Source organism: Protopterus annectens, chromosome 3.part0 (assembly GCF_019279795.1).
Source record: "Protopterus annectens isolate FY-2018-M chromosome 3.part0, PAN1.0, whole genome shotgun sequence".
Lineage (NCBI taxonomy): Eukaryota > Metazoa > Chordata > Ceratodontiformes > Protopteridae > Protopterus > Protopterus annectens.
Window position 1 is genome coordinate 377,925,788 of NC_056731.1, and position 23,202 is coordinate 377,948,989.

Below are 23,202 nucleotides of genomic sequence, written 5' to 3' on the forward strand. Positions count from 1 at the left end.
GGAGATTAGCAAGTACTTTCCAAAGGTGCTAGTTTTGGTGTTAGTGCTGTAGAAACTCCTTGGAGTCTGACGAAAAGAATGGTTTAGCTCAAAATGCAAAAAGTCCAGTGTTCACTTAGCATTTATCAGAAATGTGGAAATCTAATGCCTACTACACAGAACAAAGAACTGAGCAGTGCGTTAAAATCAGCATACATCTGTCTCAAAACAGACTCCCACTGTCTTTATGATAGCAAGAAAACAAGACATTAAACAGGGATAAAGCAACTCTCAGTGTTTTCCTACCAGCGTCTGTACACGATAGACTGATTGACCATTTATAAAACACTGAAAAGCTCATTCTCCAAAATAATTGCGCTCATATAAATTTAGTTTATGTTGTTTAACGTGAAAAGTCCTTGCAGTCTTTATTTTTCAGCAAATGCATTTTATTTATGCATTACAGTTTGTTAACTAGGTTAATCCTGTTGCAGTGGTGACCTACAGAAAATAGCTTAAATGTGTAATGACTGCTGACACAAATACACAGACTAAGAATCATATGGCCAACATGGACTGATTTTCCCCTGCCTAGTCTAAATTTTCTGATCTTTCTGCATTCCAGATCATTAACGCCATGAAACTACATTCATTCCAATTATTGTTGTGCATTTCCTGTTTCTGTGCAAATATTTCCAAAGACTTACCTCCTTATCTTTGACAATAGTTTACTCTCTAGAAAAAAAACTGTTTGCATCCATGTGAAATATTCCTCACCATTTTTGAATACCTTCATATATTCTTTCATTCTCTTCCTTATTTTCACTAACAGAAGAGTCAAATGGACATTTCTCACTAGTACTTAGACTAAATATGGATCCATACATACTCCCTTGTTCTCATTCACAGAATCCTTGATAAGACTAAGCTGTATTTCATCCCAAGTTAAAGTTATCTAATCATCCAGTTCTGGGTTTTGTTTATGACAGCTGTCCTGACAAAACCTACCAACATGTTTTATATCAAAATGTGTATTCCAGGAGAAATGCCCTCTCACGTCAGGTTTGCAAATACAGCTCCTGGAAATTATTCATCATTTACTGATACAGCCATTCATTCATTTTTCAAACCATTTGTACAGTGATAAGCCAAGCAGGTTAGACCAGACACACCTAGCCAAAGCAACAGTCTCAAACAGTCAGAGCTGTAGAAACTCCTTGGAGTCTGACAAAAAGAATGGTTTAGCTCAAAATGCAAAAAGTCCAGTGTTCACTTAGCATTTATCAGAAATGTGGAAATCTAATGCCTACTACACAGAACAAAGAACTGAGTAGTGCGTTAAAATCAGCATACATCTGTCTCAAAACAGACTCCCACTGTCTTTATGATAGCAAGAAAACAAGACATTAAATAGGGATAAAGCAACTCTCAGTGTTTTCCTACCAGCGTCTGTACACGATAGACTGATTGACCATTTATAAAACACTGAAAAGCTCATTCTCCAAAATAATTGTGCTCATATAAATTTAGTTTATGTTGTTTAACATGAAAAGTCCTTGCAGTCTTTATTTTTCAGCAAATGCATTTTATTTATGCATTACAGTTTGTTAACTAGGTTAATCCTGTTGCAGTGGTGACCTACAGAAAATAGCTTAAATGTGTAATGACTGCTGACACAAATACACAGACTAAGAATCATATGGCCAACATGGACTGATTTTCCCCTGCCTAGTCTAAATTTTCTGATCTTTCTGCATTCCAGATCATTAACGCCATGAAACTACATTCATTCCAATTATTGTTGTGCATTTCCTGTTTCTGTGCAAATATTTCCAAAGACTTACCTCCTTATCTTTGACAATAGTTTACTCTCTAGAAAAAAAACTGTTTGCATCCATGTGAAATATTCCTCACCATTTTTGAATACCTTCATATATTCTTTCTTTCTCTTCCTTATTTTCACTAACAGAAGAGTCAAATGGACATTTCTCACTAGTACTTAGACTAAATATGGATCCATACATACTCCCTTGTTCTCATTCACAGAATCCTTGATAAGACTAAGCTGTATTTCATCCCAAGTTAAAGTTATCTAATCATCCAGTTCTGGGTTTTGTTTATGACAGCTGTCCTGACAAAACCTACCAACATGTTTTATATCAAAATGTGTATTCCAGGAGAAATGCCCTCTCACGTCAGGTTTGCAAATACAGCTCCTGGAAATTATTCATCATTTACTGATACAGCCATTCATTCATTTTTCAAACCATTTGTACAGTGATAAGCCAAGCAGGTTAGACCAGACACACCTAGCCAAAGCAACAGTCTCCAACTCATCATCTGGGATACCCAGATGTTCCTACGCAAACTAAGAGATAATATCCTATGTTACATCCATACATAATGGTGGGACCTCCACTGAACTTAATAACTATAGACCCATTGCTATACTCTCCCACTGGAGATACCCTTCCTCCCTCCTAGAAAAATGCATCCATACCCAGGTGCTAAAATATCTCCTAGACAACAACATTCTGTCACCTACTCAGCATGGTTTTAGACCTGCCCATAATGCCACTACAGCCCTCCTCTGGTTCACAGACACAATAAACAGTCTCAAAAACAAAGGCCTGCAGGTGTCAACTCTTTTTTTTTTGGACATGTCCAAAGCATTTGATACAGTTTCACACCAAATCCTGCCAAACAAACTAAACCAATATCACTTATCAAATTCCACTCTTACCTGGTTCCAAAGCTACTTAACTGACAGGTACCAGGCTGTGAAATGGGAAAAGTCCCTCTCTCCTCAGCTTCCCATAACTATAGGAGTCCCATAGGGTTCTATCTTAGGACCACCACTGTTCACAATCTTCACAAATGACCTCCACACAGCATGCATCTATCATTCAGTATGCAGATGATACTACCTTAATCTGTACTGCACAAAATATTCCCACCCTTCTGCAAACAATTCAAATAGTATTCTCTGACATTGAAAACTACCTTACCAAAGCCCAACTTATCCTTAATACAAAGAAAACTTAGCTTATGATTATAACCAGTTCTAACAGAAACGCTGATAACACTCAATTCACTATCTACTCCACAAATGCTACTCCAGTCACTCCAGTGGCATACAGGCTAAGCTATTGGGAATAAGCATAGACTCCCACCTAAAATTTGATAGTCATCTCAACTTAACTATTAAAAAAAGTACATGCCAAACTGGGATCACTCTACCATATCAAACCGTTTCTTACCAACAACACAAGATCAGCCATTGCTAGCCCCCAGTTTTTATCCACCCTACTCTATGCATCTTCCATTCTGACTAATCTCAACAAAACTGAACTAAGCAAAATGGAAGCCTGCTATAACAGAATTGCCCGCTTTGCTGCAAATTACTCATACAGAACTCATCACTGTACTGCTCTGAGCCAGCTCCACTGGCTTGAACTGCCCAACCTCCTAACCTACAATCAGCTCTGCCTCTGTCACTCTGTTACCTCCCCAATAAGTGTCCTGCCCACAAAAATCTAGTACAACATGACTCAGCCAAAAGGCCTCTTAGATCATCAAGCAAACTACTACTATAAGTCACCAACAGCTATAATAGCTTTGGAGACAGTAGTTCAGTAGCTAAAAATGTAATTCTCTCCACACTAGCATACAAAACACATCGCCCATAGCCTCCTTTAAAAACCTCATTAGGCAACATCTCAAGCAAAGTTGGCAGTGCAATGACTGCTCTCCAGGCTAGTGAAAGCAGATAAGGTACACATACTAAGCCTAGAGTACTTATTAACAGTTTTCACTCCTACTCATAAACACTGGCTAATGTACAGTGTATATAATGTAGCTATGTACTATGTAAGTATTCTACCTATGTTCCAAATTTCAGCTGTACACCACGTTTTCTTGTTTCTTCTCCCCACTGTAACTGCTGATGTGCTGCATACCACTGTAAAAACACGTCTATTGTAATTTGTATGTATACATGTCTAAATATCTAAATGTATCTGTAATTATTTTACTATGTTGGAGCTTTTCTCCATGGACCGCTGCTGAAAAAGGGCCTTTTCGGCTCAGTCAGACACCCCCGGTTAACAAATGTAAAATAAAATAAAATATAATCCCTCCAGTGGATTCAGAGCCTGCTCCATGTTTTTCTCACAATGTGCTATGGTTGGTATACCTCCAAGGGACATGTTCAGGGCACACTCAAAAGTATCCAAACTATCTCAACTGATTCCTCTCAAAAAAGGAGTACTGGCTATACTCTGAACTAACTACCAGCTCTTCATGCTGCCATGGAGACATCCATCAAACAGCATGAATCATACATACATGGCCAAGCCCCCTACCACCCCACCCAGATGAGTCACCACCCTCATCTACAGTGCTGCATGCTAAGTCACAACATTCCTGGTGCATTCAGCACTGCAGCTGGTTGGGCCACTGCCCCCCTAAGGATGGACAATTTGGCTGCTTATTCCCATTTTCTCTCATCTGGCTCTCACAGAAACTGAACCTTTTATCAAATATGGGTCATCAGGGTCATAATCAGGACTTTATCCCTGTATGCTTCAAAGCCAGACTGAGCACTGTCATTCTTTTTTGCATTAGACTTGCTTATTTGTAATACACGTTAGTCTGTAGGTCAGGGATGTCTGATATTGGTGTGCTACTTCATCGTGGTATTTACAGATGGATGAGATGTGGTATGAAGCAGTTTGTTGAAAAAAGTGAGGTGTTTGCAGATGAGCTAATTTTCCACTGTCATCCAGCTGAGTTACCTAAAACATGCAGTAGAAAGTATGTTTTCAGGGCTACTGCACATTTTGATATTTTATTATATGTACCAGAGGTAATTTTCTATATGAACTTTTGGGGATCCCAATAGCAATGGTTCTATACAGTAGGTTAGGTGGGAGTAGATCTGTTATTCTTTAATTTGAAGCTGGGAGTGAACATTCTGTATAGTAGTCTGAATTTTTTGTGCATGTCCCTTTACATTGCTACTATTATGGTAAAAAAAAATACTTTATAGTTCACTCTAATGCCCAAATATTTCTAGGTTTGAGCAGACAGAGGTAGAGCTAAATGTGTGGGACATTGAAGTGCTATGTAGAAAATAAGGAAGTTGGTTTTCTTTTAATTCAGAATTGGCTTGCTTTATCAGAGCCAGTTATCAAGTGACTTAAAAAAACTGTTTTGAAGTTCTAGCATGACAGAAACTGTTTTGAAGTTCTAGCATGATGGTCTGTAAGTTGCCAACTTCGCAAAGTAGTGTTAAATTGTCACCATACTGCACTGTTTGCATTCCATTCGTGTGAAGGTGCATATAGTTGGTAAACATAGCAAATGTGGATCTATGAAGCACTGTGATGTAGTCTTTGACATTGCTGGTGAAGTAGTGCAGTACAGCTGAGTTAGCTGATGCAGTCAGTTCAGTACAGTTTAAGATAATGAAGTCTTGTTACTAACATTTAATGACCAAGAATGCTGAATGCCAGTAGGAAATACAGCAATGTCCTTTATTTGAACATGATACTATAAAGTCAATGAGTTTGACTAGGTTAGTTTCCATGCTGTGTACTGGTCTAAATTTGTGTTACACACTAATGATCAATTTATGTTTATTTAAGTAGTTAAAAAGTTGCAAGTGTATCCCACTTTCTCCTATTTTTGGACAGGGGATTCAAACTCATTATAGGTCTAAAGTTGTCTATTTTATTATGATCTGTCTCAGTAGATATAGTCACTTTGACTGTAGATGATCAGAAGACTGTGGGTTCTGTTCTCACACCATTGCTTGGATTCTTTTCCCAGTACACTACACTGCAGAATAAGGGGATTACTGCCAAATGGAGTGTGTCAACCTTCAAACGACGCATTAAACCAAAGTCCTGTCTACCTGAGTTGGTGGTAGATCAGGTGAATGTGAAAGATACCACAGCACTTTCTAAAAAAGCAGGGGTTCTTTATTAAAATATGTCTTAATTTATATATTTAACACACAGTTGTGCTGATGGATTATTTCAACTACTTGAGCAATGCTGGGATATTTGAATGATGGCAGTTTTTACAGCCCAGCATTCAAAAACAAACTCAATAAAGTTTATGCAAGGCTTAATAACTGGTTGGAAGATTTATGTTTGACCAACATATGCCCTATGACTAAACGTGAATACTTCAAAGTACAACAATCTGTAATCCCTTCTATAGTTGATGTCTCCAAAATTCACAAAAGTATCATGATCCTCCACTGCATGCAATAGTTGGGTCTGTGGGCTTGAAAACAGCCTCTAATGCAAATAGTTGACAGTGATTTCAAACAATTTTCTATGGTATACTCTATGTGCTTGAGAATTCTTGGCACTTTTTAAAGATGGTGGCTGATTGTGAGTTTTTAACAGCTTTACTTTTTGTGACTAGTGATGTGGGGGATTTGTTTCAGTTATTCTACATGAACTAGGATTGGAATGGTTCCGCAAATTTCTTTACATTAACTCCACTGTATCTAAAAAAATTTGATGCTATAGTTGGATGTATGGAAATGGTACTGAAGAACAGTTTTGTGTACGTTGATGGTGAATATTTTAAGTAAATTAAAGGTGTTGCGATGAGCTAGCTTTGGTTCCAGTTTTTGCAAACCTAATATTATGGTACTAAAAGACAAAATCTCTTTTGCAAAATATATTTAAACCTTAAATTAAGATTTATTAACATTTTTAGATGACTTTTTATGATTTGGACAAGTGAATAGGAAAAGTGGATTGTTGTATTTAGTGTACATTAATAATACTGACCAATTTTTGCAATTTAACAGTAAAGAGTGTAATACTGAACAATTTTTGCAATTTAACAGTAAAGAGTGTAAATATTCTATTTGGCTGTTTCTTTGCTTAAGGACTACTGCACCTGGAGGTATGAATCAAGTATAAATAGACATTCCACCATTTCAAGGAGTAATTAAGTATTTTATTTATATGTGATGTTATAAAGTCAACTAGTTTGACTAGGAGTGTTTCCACACTGTGCACTGGTCTAAATCTGTGTTGCATACTAGTGATTAAGTTATGTTTATTTAAGTAGTTAGAACGAGTAGGGGGTTCTTTATTAAAAAACATGTCTCTATATACAGATAGATAACATACACAGATATAGATATATACAAAATATATCTAAATTATAAGCATTTAATTCTATGCAAATGTGTAACCCCCCAATATTCTTTACTTTTTTACAAAATACAAAAACTTGAGTGATTTTTTTAGCAAAATATCCTTCTGCTTTGCATAGTCAGTCTTTAATACAAATTATTTATATTTCATGTTTTATATGTAACCTATGCAAAGTTAATCCTCAAGAAGTATGGCCACTCAAAAACATCATGATTTTTTTTCTCTCTGTTTTCCACCTAAACCTTCCTAAACATCCATTCCAAAAAACCTAGATTTATTATTTCATACCATTTATGAATTTCATCCCACAATATACCCTTTACTTTCCAATACAGAATATTCTTCTGAAACCATTTAATTTCACTTTCCTCCTCTTTCTTTTTCCTTTTCAGTACTTCCCCTCTCTACTCCCATAAAATAGCCAAAGATTGGAACACCCATCCTCAACAGATAACTAAAAATGCCAACCTGCCCACATTTAAAACTACCCTGAAAGACTATTTAAATGATAATTGGCTATACCCCTGTATTGCTTCCGACTATTATTCTTCCTATTTTTTCCCCACTCATCTCACGTTAGCCCAAATAGTGCTCATCCCACATAGGGCTATCCCGCTATCTGTCTTAGCTTTATTAATCTTTGATCCTTCAGATGACCTAACTTGTAAAACTACATGACCAATTTTGGTCTTTCAGAAATGACTCGCCTTGTACACCTACATGACTTGTACCTCATATATATTGTAAAAAAAAAAATAGCATTCATGTATGCCTGAAACATGCATGTTTATATTGTATTCTGTCATTATATTTTGCTATATTTTTGTTAAGCTCATTTATATATTGTTTGCAATTACTACTTAAACTAAGTTTACTGCTTGTATCTTAATAATGTTCTTTTTGTTGTGAAGTGTTTCTCTGCTGAAAACAGTTTTTTGTAAACCCAGTCGGACACAACCAAGTTAATAAATGTAAATAAATAAATACATTTTATTCTTCCAGTTGGTTTTAAATATCATGTTAAATCAGTTTTAAGTGTATATTTTGTTTCCATTACCATACATTTTTTTTCTTGTTCTTTTTTACACTTTATTCAAAATGATGTGCAATAACAATACTAACTAATTATGCAATAATATTTTTGTAGACAGTTTTTAGGGTTCTTGTATGCAGACTTGAAGAAGTCTAGAAGGACGAAAGCAATCTTTGTTAACAATAGGTTATAGAATTAGAATAAAGAAGTTATGTTCTTACCATAACGTTCCATGTGAGTTGTTCATCTTACCTTTGTTCTTACACGTGGGTACGGAGCTGATCCATCGGCTCCGAGTCGGCCGCTTTCCAAGCTCAAGATCTTTCAGCAGCTCGAGGCACAGCACCTATCCCATGATGCTCTCTGACTAACCCTCAGATCTAGTTTGCTGAATCCAGCAACAAAGGAACAGCCTAACATACCCTAAATGTCAATATGTGTATATATATATATATATATATATATATATATATATATATATATATATATATATATATATATATATATATATACAGTTAACCATAGGAAGAAAGTCTGGTAGAAGGAAAGGACAGTAGACAAACTCAACCAGACCTCCAGTCATAACCAGTCTTCAAGAACCCAGAGGGGGATGGAGGATGGGAAATGTAAGAACAAAGGAGAGATGAACAACTCACATGGAACGTTATGGTAAGAACATAACCTCTTTATGTGAAGTTGCTCAATCTCGCCATTTGTTCTTACACGTGGGTGGCGTCCCAAGCACCCAAACCCTGGGCGGCTCATGGGAGTACATTCCTGAGAACAGTGGAACCAAAGGAAGCTCTGTCCCTGGAGACCCTGTCCACTTTGTAATGAGTGATAAACGTATGTGGCTTTGACCAAGTGGCTGCTGCACAAATGGTGTCCAAAGGCAAATGAGCTGCGTGAGCTAGAGATGTGGATACGACCCTAGTGGAATAAGCTTTCACCTTGTATTCTAAGGTCTGATTAGTTGAAGAGTATACAAACTTTATGCAAGCTGATAACCGTTTAGACAAGGTAACTTTATACACAGATAGCCCTTTTTTGTTATCAGCGTAGGAGACAAAAAGTTGTTCAGATTTTCTAAAATCCTTTGTTCTGTCTAAGTAAAATCTCAACTGTCTGTGGACATCAAGTTTATGCAGCATATACTCCATTTTGTTAGAATGATGTCTGAAAAAAAGTGGGCAACTCAATAGACTGATTCAGATTAGTTTCGGAGCAGACCTTTAGAAGAAAAGAGGGATTTGTCCTGAGAGATACTCTATCAGGAAAAAATACCAAGTAAGGGGGCCTAATGGAAAGAGCTTGAAATTCAGAAACTCTACGAGCTGAAGTGATAGCCACCAAAAATATTTCCATGATATGAATTTCAAGGGGCAAGAGGATGCAGGCTCAAAGGTGTGAAGCATCAACTGAGATAATATTAATTTAGTTTCCATGGTGCAACTGGTTTGTCTGATGGGTGGCAGTAGGTGATGAGTCCCTTTCAAAAAAGCTTTACATAATCTGTGTGACATAAGATTAGATCCTTCAATCCCCAAGTGAAAATTAGATATAGCAGCCAATTGAACTCTAACAATGGCCGCTGCAGCACCTTCCTGAAAAATCGTTGTGAGAAATTCCAGAACCATATCAAGAGGGGCAACATAGGGATCAATATCGTGTTGAGAGGCCCAGTACACAAAACATTTCCATTTACTACTGTACAGTTTCCTAGTGGAGACCTTATGAGAGGAAACCAGAATATGTTGAACTTTGGAAGAAAGATTATATGACCTGGCTAGGTTGGGAAGTGAAGCAGCCAAGCTGTCAGCTTGAGGGACTGAAGAGAGGGGTGAAGAACTCCTGATGAATGTGTCAGAAGGTCTGGTACTGGGTCCAAAAACCAAGGTTCTTCCAGTTGATATTGGTGAAGAAAGGGGAACCACATCTGCCTAGGCCAAAAGGGGGCTATCAGAATAACTGTCCTTCCCGAAACCTTTGCTTTCATCAAGAATCTGGGAATCAGTGGGGTTGGAGGAAAGGCATACAGGAGACCCAAGGGCCAATCGTGCACAAGTGAATCCCTGGGACTGTCCCCCCGGTGGAGGGTTGAGAGCAAAGTAGCTTCTGCATTTGGCATTCATCGGAGATGCAAAAAGGTCGGACCAAGGCTGGCCCCATCTGTGGAATATCCTTTCTGCCACATTTTGTTGAGGGACTACTCGTGGGGTAACAGAATTGCTCTGCTCAGTTGGATCACGTTGGATTTCCCTGGGATGTGCGTTGCTAATAGAAAGTGCCCGGTGGACACAGACCACTTCCAAATCCTCAAAGCTTCTCTGCATAAGGGGTAAGATTTGGTTCCCCCCTGTTTGTTGATATACCAGACTACTGACATGTTGTCTGTCTGAATCGCAATCGCCCCCTGAGGTAGACAGTCGTGAAAGTACTGCAACGCTACAAGCACTGCTCTCAACTCCAGGACATTGATATGTAAATGACATTCTATCTCTGACCAGGTGCCTTGAGCAGTCTTTCCCTGAAAAAGCCCCCCCCCCTATCAGGGAAGTGTCCGTGGTGACAGTGGCTACTGGAGGGGGTAATACAAACGGTCGACCTACTGTCACCTGGTGGCTGTTCATCCACCAGAGAAGGTCTCTTTTGCAAGCATACATCAATAGAATCTTGAATGACATTGGAAGCTGTTGGTAGGACCACTGGGTGAAAAGTAACCATTGGAGTATCTGCATGTGCATGCGGCCCAGAGGTACTGCTATGAGGGAAGCTGCCATTGTGCCTAAGAGTTTTAACACCTGAGAAGCAGGTACTTTCTTTTCTTGTAGCAAGCATGACGCCTGATTTCTTAGGGAGGTGACTCTTTCTAGAGGTAATTTGACCAGGGCGGTGGTGATGTCTAGGTCTGCTCCAATAAATGAAATATGCTGCAATGGTAATAAAGCAGATTTTTCTAAATTGATGGTTATTCCTAACCGAGAACAGAGATTGATAGTATGATCCCTGGACTGGATGATTTGATGCCTGGTGGTGACAGACAGGAGCCAGTCGTCCAGATACGGAAACACCAGGAATCCTAGATGCCTCAGGTGAGTCGTAACCACTGCATACATTTGGTGAACACTCTGGGGGCTGTAGTGAGGCCAAAGGGCAGAGCTCGAAATTGGTAATGACTGGCACCCAGCCGGAAATGCAAGTGATCTCTGGATGGTCTGGCCATTTTGATGTGGTAGTACGCATCCTTGAGATCTAAAGAGCACATCCAATCGCCTGTTCCCAGGAACGGGAGTATCGATTGAAGCATGACCATCCAGAACTTCTCTTTCTTTACAAATGCATTGAGTTTGTTGAGGTCTAAAATGGGCCTCCAGTCCCCTGTTTTCTTTGGAACTAAAAAGAACCTGGAGTAAGTTCCGGATCCTATCTGGTCCGGCGAGAATGGCTGGATGACTCTTTTTTCTAGCAGGTTTTGGTTTTCTGTAACTGCTTGATTCCTCAGACTGGGTGGAACATTTGTGATTCTTTTTGTGGGTAACGATGGTTCTACAAAGGGAATGAGGTAACCTCTGGTAACTATGTTTTGTACCCAAGAATCTGATGTAATTCCTAGCCAGGCATCTGGGTACAAAGTCTAGCGACCCCTGACTGCCTCCAGAGAAGACAGTCGGTCCTCCTCTCAGGAGCGCTGATAGGGCTTACCAGGAAACTGCTCCCTGTCAACCTGGTTCAGCGGACCCCCTCTTGCCGCCAAAGCGGCATCTTCCATTATTGCCCCCTCCTCTGCCCCTGAAGGGGGGCTCACTACGTCTGTTCTGGAAAGCTCCTTCAGACATCTGGAACCACATTTTTCCACCTCTTTGGCCTTTGGGGTACGGTCTAGTAGGGGTGGAAAAACTGACTCCTACGGCAGATAGAATCTTTTTTTCCTGCTCACACCTAGTGAGGGTCTCCTTGACTTTAGGCCTAAACAATGAAGAGCCATCAAACGGGGTATTGACAAAGGAAGACTTGAAGGCTTCCGCAAAGGAGCAGAAGCGCATCCAGGACTGTCTCCACAGAGCTATTGCTGAACCTGCTGCTTGACTCAATCCCTCGGCTGCATAGCAAATGAGTTGCATGGATGAGTTGACTACGGAATTAAAGGTAGAAAGCTGTGTTGTAACCTTTACCAAAATAGCCTCATCTGTGTTACCCTTTAGAGTATCTCCGAGTTCTTGAAGGAGATCTCGTTGAAGACGAGTAAAATGGGTCAAGTAGTTAAGCGATCTCATGGCAAATGTTGCAGAACTAAAAATGCGTTTTCCATATCTGTCCATCATCCTGGAATCCTTATTAGGAGGATGGACTATAGCAGAAGTCTCTGACATCTCTTTCTTGGTGGCCGCCACCACCATGGCATCAACAAGGACTCCTTTGGTGAGGAACGATTTCTCTTGAGGGGCAATGATGAATTTATTGGGACTCCGAGGGACTGGTACCATGGTGTCAGGGGACTCCAATGCCCTTTGAACGACCAGATCCATTAGTTCGTCGAAGGGCGGAGTAACCCAGGAGGTGGAGGGCTGAGACCCAAAGGCCTTCAGGAGCACCAACTCATCCTCAGTAGGGTGAATGGACTGCCAGTCACCCCTCTGCTTAAGTATTTCTAGGATGTCCGCAAAGGAGAAATCCTCCAAGGGGGACCCTTCCGATTCCTCTAAGTCGATGTCTGATGTCAAAGATTCCTGAGGGGAATCCAAATGCCTCCTCTTGCAGAGTCTCTTTCTGGGAACTTCATCGGTGGGGGCAGCTGGTGAAGTTTCAGTAGAGCAGGGGTCACCCAAAGGGGATACCTGAAGCTCTGGGTCTCGTCGCTTAGTAGGTGCTTTAGACGAAGAGGCAGAACTCGGCATCTTCAGGGAGGAAGAGGAGAGACCTGTAGTGTGAGTCTAAACAGACAACACCCTCCTCATGGCATCAAAGGCCCCAGAGTCTTGGCCCGATTAAGCCACCGGTTCTGAAGAAGACGGGGGCCTCGCAGGTACCGAGGCCGAGGGCTCTGAACCAGAGGACTGAGCTGAGCTCACCTGAGCCAAAGCCCCGAGAGGAAGTGTCAGAACTGACACGTTGGTTTGATTCTCCCCCCGGAACCGATGAGAGAGTGTCAGATCCGAGACTCTTCAGATGGCACCGAAGAGGTCAGGGTGGGTGGAACTGAAGTCACTGGGACAGGACTCGACTCCACGGGTTCCACAACCATCAGATCTTCCACTTCCGGCTCCAAAGGCCTGGGTAGGCTCGTAGGAGGAGTAGTCACAGGCAATGGGGCAGGAACAGGGCTCGAACCCAGTTGGGACGAAGCTGAGAGCAGTTTAGCCAATGCTGGGTTCTTCAAGAGCCTCTACACCACACGGTCCACATCAATATCGGACATCCTTGAAGATCGGGTTGAAGGGGTCGAAGAAGCTACAGATCTAAGTATTGGAGATATTAAAGTCTCCAATACCGGCTCCAAATGATCGGTTCGGCACATGGTTCCGAAGATCTAGGAACTGGTGACTGAACCTTAACAGAGGTGCTTGGAGCCGAAGACTTAGGCTCCGAGGACACTCGAGATGACTTTGACCCTTTCGAAGACTTGGAGGTCTGGTCTGACTTGTCCAAAGATTCTTAAAACTCAGGTGTTAAGAGACCTCGATCAATAAGTTTCCTACGTCTCTCTAACAGAACTCTGTCACTAAAAGAGTGGCAGATGAAGCAATCCTCCTGTAAATGGAGAGGTCCCAAACAATACACGCAAGAAATGTAGTGATCTGTTATTGACATTTTTTTGGCCACAGTCACATCTTTTAAATCTGGACTTTTGCTTTTGGTCAGCCATCATGTCCATAGAGTAAGCACAATTAACAGATCCCTGGTAATAGGTTCATAGGTTCATAGATTAGTACTAAGCTAACTGCCCTTGTGAGCCATTTTAAGCCTAGCCAATTATCCCTTGTGAGATTCAAACCCTGCACCTTGTGTTTGTAAGGCGAACACCTTAAGCATTAGGCCACCCTTCAAGTTCAATAGTACTATCCAAACACAAAAAATAGAAACACCAAGAAAGACAGTTATCAGAGCTCTGATAATATAAGTGCAACAGTACAATCCAATAATAAGCAACAACAATTAACAAACTAGTCAAAAAGGGATAGGAAGAAATTTAGATTCCTGCACAACTATAGCGAAGGATGAAACCAACTGAAGAGAGAGCAAGGCCCGAGCAACCCGCTCCAATAAACACACTGAAAAGGGCAAAGCCCTAAAAAAAAAAAAAAAAAAAAAAAAATTAGCATGACAGGGGATATTGGTAGAAAAACAGATATATCTAAATAAAAAGTAAACTTAGCTGTAGAAAAGCTTCTTAATAAACTTTCACTGGCTCGAGCACACTGAAGACTTGTGATCCGTTGCAGTGGCAAACTAGATCTTTTAGTTATGTACTCACCATAACTTTAGATGTTTGGGATCCATCTCGCCTGCATTCAGTACTGATGGGGCTCGAAGCCGATCCTCGGCTCCGACTCGGCACGCTATGCTATAGAGCGAAGCCTCTTATTGGCTGAGCTATTCTTTATCCCAGGATGCACCACCACTAATCCCCCAGATCTTGTTTGTCCGCATTCATGCACACACACATAACTTGTTTATATAACATTGCCAGATGTTTCAAGATGAAACAATAGAATTCGGACCGTCTGATCTCTTCTGATCTCCAAGGCAGGGGGATGGAGGGTGGGTTATTGGGAATGTAGGCGAGATGGATCCCAAACATCTAAAGTTATGGTGAGTACATAACTAAAAGATGTTATGTGATCCTATCTCGCCTACATTCAGTACTGATGGGACAGCGTCCCTAGCACCTAAATCCTGGGTGGCTCACTGGAAAACACTCCTGAGCACTGTGGAACCAAATGAAGCTCGCCCCGAGATGCCACATCCAATTTGTAGTGGGAAATGAAAGTGTGCGGGGAAGACCATGTAGCCGCAGCACAAATGTCACTAATGGCAAGCTTAGAATGGAACGCTATTGAAGTAGCCATAGCTCTTGTACAGTGAGCTTTGACAGAGGTCGTAAGCTCTTTATTAGAAGAGGAATAAGCTTGACTAATACAGTCCCTGATCCATTTGGCAATAGTGACCTTTGTGACGGCTTTGCCCAATTTATTATCCGAAAAGGATACAAACAATTGATCTGTTTTCCTCGTTTGTTTGGTCCTGTCTAAATAAAAACGCAATTGCCTGTGGACATCCAATGTGTGGAATATGTATTCCGCTTTGTTAGAGTACTTTGGAAAGAAAACTGGAAGTTCTAATGACTGTTGTAGGCAAAAACTGGAACAAACTTTAGGGACAAAGGATGGATTAGGCCTGAGAGATACTCCATCTGTGTGAAAAACCAGGTACAGTGGTTTTACAGATAGAGCTTGAAGCTCTGAAACCCTTCTGGCAGAAGTAATCGCAACCAGAAAAGCAGTTTTCCAAGATAGAAATTTCAAATCACATGTTGCTGCCGGCTTGAAGGGGGAGGAAGTTAAGGCACGTAACACCACATCGAGATCCCATGGAGGAGCAGGATGAGAAATCGGAGGTCGTAAAAGCGCAGCACCTTTCATGAAGGTCTTACACAATCTGTTGCTCATTAAAGGTGGGTTTATTGATTCATGAAAATTGGAAATAGCTGCCAATTGGACCTTGATGGTAGAGACGGAAGAACCTTGATTGAATAGGGAAGTTAGACATTTTAGGACTTCCGATACAGGAATAGTGATGGGATCCAGACCCCGGAGTTGAGCCCAAATAGCAAATCTCTTCCATTTGCTGGTATACAATTTCTTGGTGGCAGACTTGTGGGCCGAAGATAAAATATGTATGACTTCCGGGTCTAAGGTATGATTCCTGACTATAGTCGGAAGAGGAGGAGCCAAGCTGTTAACTTCAAAGTGTGAAGGGACTGGTGGAGTAGTCCTGACTGATGAATTAATAGGTCTGGGATCTGGTCCAGGAACCATGGACCGTCCAAGTACATATTTCCGAAGATAGGGGAACCATACCGGACGAGGCCAGTAAGGAGCAACTAGGATCATTTTGCTCCCCAAGTGAGATGCCTTTTGGATCACTCTGGGAAGGAGGGTAACTGGGGGGAAGGCGTATTAGCAAGCCGGTGGGCCAAGGATGGGCTAGTGCGTCCATAGGACTCTTCCCCCGGAGCTGGAGTGAGGGAGAAGAACTTTTTGCACTTCGCGTTCAGTGGAGTTGCGAAGAGGTCGCAACAAGGAATTCCCCATTTGCTGAAAATCTGAGTTGCCACTGTATTGTTCAGAGACCACTCGTGAGGAGAGAGGATAGTTCTGCTCAGTCTGTCGGCTATCACATTGGATTTGCCAGGGATATGAGTTGCTATCAGAAAACGTTTGGTCGCCACTGCCCATTCCCATACTCTCATGGCCTCTCTGCAAAGAGGGTAGGATCTGGTTCCTCCCTGCTTGTTCAGGTACCAGACCACTGACATGTTGTCGGAGTGAACGGCAATCATGCCCTGAGGGAGGTAATCGTGGAGGGCTTGTAGAGATAGAAGCACCGCCCTCATTTCCAAAATGTTGATATGAAGAAGACTCTCTTTTGAATGCCATTTGCCTTGGACTGACCTGCCCAGGAAATGCCCCCCCCACCCCATCTGGGAGGCGTCTGTAGTCAACGTGGCCATAGGAGGAGGTGGAACGAAGGGACGACCCTGATCCAGATTGGAGGGCACCAGCCACCAGCGAAGGTCCCGTTTGCAGGTTTCCGTGATCCGTATGAGGTGACTGAGAGGGAGATCCTGAAAAGACCACTGTGTCGAAAGAAGCCACTGGAGAATTCTCATATGCAACCTTGCTAGGGGGACTAGAAGAACAGTGGCCGACATGGATCCCAATAGCTGCAGGACCATTCTGGCTGGAGCTTTGGATCTGGGAAGCAAGGCTCGAACTTGAGCCTGTATGGTTTGTATCTTTTCTGTAGGAAGATAGACCCGCATTCTGTTTGAGTCTATCTCTACTCCGATGAATCTTATGCGTTGAGATGGCAGCAACACAGACTTTGGCCAATTGAAGGTGATTCCAAGGGAAGTGCCCAGTGATATTGTGGCTTGTAGAGTCTGCAATAGTAGACGCCTGGAGGTGGCAGTTAGGAGCCAGTCGTCCAGATACGGAAACACCTGGAATCCTAGACTCCTCAGGTGAGCAGTCACGACCGCCAAACATTTGGTGAACACACTGGGGGCTGTGGTGAGACCAAAGGGCAGTGCGCGGAACTGAAAATGACTGTCTCCTAGTCTGAAGCGCAAATGTCTCCTGGACGCCTGATCTACCGTGATGTGGTAATAAGCGTCCTTGAGATCTATGGAGCACATCCAAACACCTTTCTCCAGCAGTGGGAGAATGGATTGCAAGGTAACCATTCGGAACTTGGACTTTTTGACTGAACGATTTAGAATGCTGAGATCCAAAATGGGCCTCAAGTCCCCGGTCTTTTTTGGCACCAAAAAGAATCTTGAGTAAGTCCCTAACCCGATCTGGTCTGCGGGGACCGGTTGGATGACTCCTTTTTGAAGCAGCTTTGAGACTTCTAAGGCTGCAATTTCCCGTTGACTGGGTGGTGGGTCCGGGATTTTCTTGGACGGAGGTGGGGGGGTGAGAAAAAGGGATGGAGTAACCTCCGGCGATAATTCGAAGCACCCATCGGTCCTGAGTGATACCTTCCCAGGCTTTTAGGTGCCCCGAAAAACGACCCCCGACTGGCTCCAGAGCTGCACAGTCGGGCAATCCCTCAGGGATTGTGAAAGGCTGAAGAGCCACGAAAGGATTCGTGGTCTCCAGTGTTGCGGGGGCCTCTGCCGCCTCTGGGACGGCGTCTTCCAGAAAAATTCCCCCCCCCCTCTGCCTCTAGAAGGGGGATCATCCTGCTGTGAGGGATAAGACTTCTGGGATCTACGGAACCACATTTTCCCTCCTCTTTTAGCCTTGGGATAAGGCCGAAAGGGAGTGGAAAATAGTGCCCCTACGGCAGTCAAAGTCTTACCTTCTTGCTCGCAGCGTGTCAATGTGTCCTTTACCTTGGGTCCAAACAAAGAGGACCCATCAAAGGGAGCGTTGGCAAAAAAAGACTTGAAGGCTTCCGCAAAATGACACAGGTGGAGCCAGGCTTGCCTCCGTAGAGCAATACCTGTACCCGCCGCTCTACTCGCCCCCTCGGCCGCATATGAAATGAGCCTCATGGACGAGTTTAATATGGATGACAGCGTAGCCAACTGAGAGCCAACCGTCTGGGCCAGCTGCTCAGGTAGGTTACCCAAGAGGGTATCTGAAAGCTCCTTGATCAGATCCCTCTGAAACCTGGTGAAGTGCGTTAAATAGTTCAGGGACCTTAAGGTAAAGGCCGCTGAACTGAGGGTGCACTTCCCGTACTGATCCATACTCCTAGACTCCTTATTAGGAGGATGGACGGACGTCGAAGCCTCTGCTACATCTTGTTGGGTAGCAGATGCCACCACCAAGGCATCTACAGCCACACCTTTTGTCAAAAACTCCTTCTCTGGGGGTGCTGACAGGAACTTATTTGGGCGAGCAGGCACCGGTTCCACAGAGTCTGGATGTTCCCACGCCCTTCGACAGATCAAATCTAGGAGCTCGTCGAAGGGCGGAGGCACCCAGGAGGTGGAGGGCTGAGCCCCGAAGGCCTTAAGGAACACCGACTCGTCAGCAGAAGAGGGTTTGGAATGCCAGCCGCCTCGTTGTTTGAGGGCTTCCAGGATGTCTGCAAAGGAGACATCATCTGAGGACTTAGGGGACCCCTCTGCATCATCAAGATCAGTGTCTGACGTGAGAGACTCATCGGGGGAGTCAACGTACTTCCTCTTGCACGATCTTTTCCTTGGGGGTTCCTCTGAAGAAGCTTCAGAGGGACCCCCAGGAGGGGGGGGCCCCCAGTGGGGGTGACCTCAGGCCCCGGGGCTCCGCTGTCTAAGGACAGGGGGACTGCCAAAGACCCAGTCTCCGTATGCAGGGAAGGTGCTGGTGAGACCGTGGAGGTAGCCAAAGAAGATTTGGCTAACGCACTCCTCATGGCCCTGAAGGCCGGACCACCAGAATCCTGGGAAGGTCCAACCCCCGTGGCCACAACAGTAGACGGTACCCCCCGCAGCCAATGCACCGAGAGGAAGGCTTGGGACTGAAAACATCAGTCCCGAAGCATCCCCCCCGGGGCCGACAGAGGAGGTCTGCGTACCGAACTCCGACTCGAGAGCCGGGGTTGGAGTAAGGGTCAGGGCCGACCCGAAAACCTCCATCGGCTTCACCAGCACCGGCTCCAACGGTGCCGAGGCTGTTGGAGGAGGAACTATAACTACAGGGTGGGCCATCGGCTCCGAAGCCGAATGGGATGGAGCCGAAACTAATTTTTGGAACACAGGAGACTGAAAAAGTCTTAGGAGCACCCTGTCGATGTCCGAATCAGACATCTTGGAAGATCTAGATGAAACCGATCGGGTCCGAACCGACTTCTCCATCGGCTCCAAAGGACTGGGGGACCGGCTCCGAATGGACTCCACCACTATCGGCACTGCGGGAGATCCCAAAACAATTTCCCTCGGTGCAGAGGCAGGCTTTGGCGCCGAAGGGGAAGAGTCTGAGCCGGCAACCCTCATCGGCTCCAAAATCAGTGGAGCCGATGAAGGTGACCCGCCTCTCGAAGCCCAAACCAGAGGAGTCGAGACTGGGGGCATCAAGGCAGACCATTCCGCCCTCGGCTCCGAAGTCCGTGGAGCCGATGGAGAAGCCTGCCTGGATTTCTTAGTGGTCGGTTCCGACAGGCTGGTCGGAGCCGATGCTTTCTTTTTCCTTGTTGGAGAGGATGAGGAAGATAAGGCCTCCTCGAAGGAGGGTTTAATCAGCCCTTTCAAGATTAATTTATTTTTCCTCTCTTGGAGGACCCTAGAGGAAAAGGCGTGACACACGCTGCAGGATTCCTGTAGGTGCTTGGCGCCTAAGCAGTATATGCACGAGGAGTGGTCATCAGTTATAGACATTTATAACAGCACCTCGTGCACTTCTTAAACCCTGAGGGCCTATATTCTTTAGACATAATGTCTCTGAAACAGTCAATATAAGCAGTAAAGAACACTGTTGTAGACAGAAAAAATACAAATTTTAAACAACAATAAAGTTTTTTTTTTTTTTTTTTTGTAAACGAAAATCAAAATTACTACAATACAATTATCACGACAGCAAAAAAGGAGGGCCAAGAACCCTCTAACTCAAACAGGTACTTGACCTCCTTAAAAAGAAAGAGAAACTGCTAATGAATAGGGGAAGGCCCCTCTAACTTAAACAGGAAACCTTTCCCTAAACAAACACACACATTTACCACAGAAATAAATCCAAAAACACTCGTACAACAACAATAGCTGTTAAAACAGCTTTTTGGGTAAGAAAAGAGAATTTCCTGACAGGAAAACTTTAGAAAAAAACAGCACTTAGCTCAGCCAAGTTTGAGACCACGTCCTAGCTTGTAAGCAGCAAATGAGATCTGGGGGATTAGTGGTGGTGCATCCTGGGATAAAGAATAGCTCAGCCAATAAGAGGCTTCGCTCTATAGCATAGCGTGCCGAGTCGGAGCCGAGGATCGGCTCCGAGCCCCATCAGTACTGAATGTAGGCGAGATAGGATCACATAACATCTGGGGGTTAGTCAGAGAGCACCATGGGATAGGTGCTGTGCCTCGAGCTGCTGAAAGATCTTGAGCTTGGAAAGCGGCCGACTTAGAGCCGATGGATAGGCTCCATACCCATGTGTAGGAGCAAACGGTGAGATTGAACAACTTCACATATCATGTTTACAATGGATTTTTTGCATGCAAAGTGTATGTTTGTGTGTGTGTGTGTGTGTGTGTGTGTGTGTGTGTGTGTGTGTGTGTGTGTGTATATATATATATATATATATATATGCGTCTACTTTAGTTGACCGAAACGCCACTTCGCCAACACGCAAAACACCGAGACCAAACAACCGAAAACACACAATACCAACAACTCACAAAACCGAACACCATTACACCGACGCACAAAACGTAAATTACACATTACACACAATTACAAATCCACTAACCTTAACTGAAACCCTAACCCTAAGGTCCAACACTACCGCACACTTACCCTACCCGCACTCTAACCCTAACTCACTTAACCCACTCCTAAACCTAAAGTCCATCACTATCGCACACTTACCCTACCTGCACCCTAACACTAACTCACTTAACCCACCCAAAAACATAAAGCCCATCACTATCGCACACTCACCCTACCCGCACCCTAACCCTAACTCACTTAAACCGCCCCTAAACTGCACTCCGTCACTATCACACACTTACCTTACCCGAACCCTAAGTCCAACACTACCGCACACTCACCTTTCCCGCACCCTAACCCTAAATCCCTCACTATCGCACACTTACCTGCCCGCTCCTTAACCCTAAATCCCTCACTATCGCACACTTACCAAGTCGCGCTCACACATTCCCCATGTCGGTCTTTCGGCTGTCGGGATTTTACCTTGTCGATCATCAATATTATTTATATATATTTTTAGATTGCCATATGGTCTAAGGTTTATATATTTCCAGCCATGTAGTATATTGTCTTGGATAAAATCAAAGATTTAATAATCTGGTTAAATAAGAGGTACCACATCATTATTAATTTTATTTAAAAAGTACATAAGGGTTATATTATTATGATAGCTACGAAGTAAGGCAGGACCAGCTCGAATGTCACACTGATGGGGGAAGGGATGTGAATTTAACATGTTTACCAAAAAACTTTGTTTTACAGCACAATAAATCACTCCCTTGCCTGATAAAAAGTATATATATATATATATATTTTTTTTTTAGAAAGCTTGTGAAGAAACTATTGCTCTGTTATTTTTGTTTTACTTGGATCACTTGTCTTTGTACTTCATAAAGGATTTTCGACTGGAAACAGACCATCTACCTTGCTTGGATTACTTTCGAATACTTAGTAATTCTGTAAATATTTCAAATGATACATTTTTTGTTATTTTTTTGACTTAGGACGAGTTTAAGTTCGCAACTTCTATCATTATCTGATCTGATTAATATACATTGATTAACTAGATAAATATGGATTGAAAATCTTCCACATAGAAGTTTCTTAAACTGTTTTTTTTTTTTTTGGACCTACTATACTTGTTTAATGGGTTGTTTGAGACTTCGGGGATATCAGAGATTACTTCTTTTTTTTTTTTTTTTGTATTTCTTTCTTACAATCCATACATCAACATTTGCTTCTTTATACAATTTCTGTGTATGTACTGATGATTTGCCCACACAAGACCTCCACTTTGTTATTACTGTATACTATCCCATTCATTAATGGATTTAGTCTCGGCTCCCAAATGAAAGGCAATGCCATCTGCATTAATTCTTTCTCTTTCTGTACAGGTAAACTATATACTCCACCAAAAGAACTACTAGTTCTCAAATAATACATTTATGAAATATATATATATATGTTTTGCAAAAGAGACTTTGAATGCTTTCCACATTATCATTTTAGCTCTGTTAAACAAGTCTTAACACTCTCTCATCACACATTTTCTTTTTTCCATATAGTACACTTAAGTGTCTACCTTCTTTATAATATATCCACCCATCCTACCAAGACTCCTACTATTCATTTCTGTTTATAGTCAAACACATTTTTAAACTTTACTTTGAGCTCAGATATTATTTATTTATGGCCACCAAAATCATATTATCAGCATACGCATTGCAAGTGACAACTTTTATCCTTTTATCATCTCCTATTTCCATCTTACTTCTTTCTATTATAGCATGCATTGGTATACTGAAAATTTGACAGCACATAGGGAACCCTTGCCTCCAGCCCTTTCCCAAACATTTTAGGCAATGCCAGACTGA

General features: G+C 42.6%; 1 protein-coding gene across 3 annotated transcripts in view; it reads right to left on the reverse strand.

The window, feature by feature from the left end:
• SPATA48 (spermatogenesis associated 48) overlaps positions 1-23,202 on the reverse strand; it is an 830,213-nt gene that overhangs the window by 436,652 nt on the left and 370,359 nt on the right. The window lies entirely within an intron of this gene.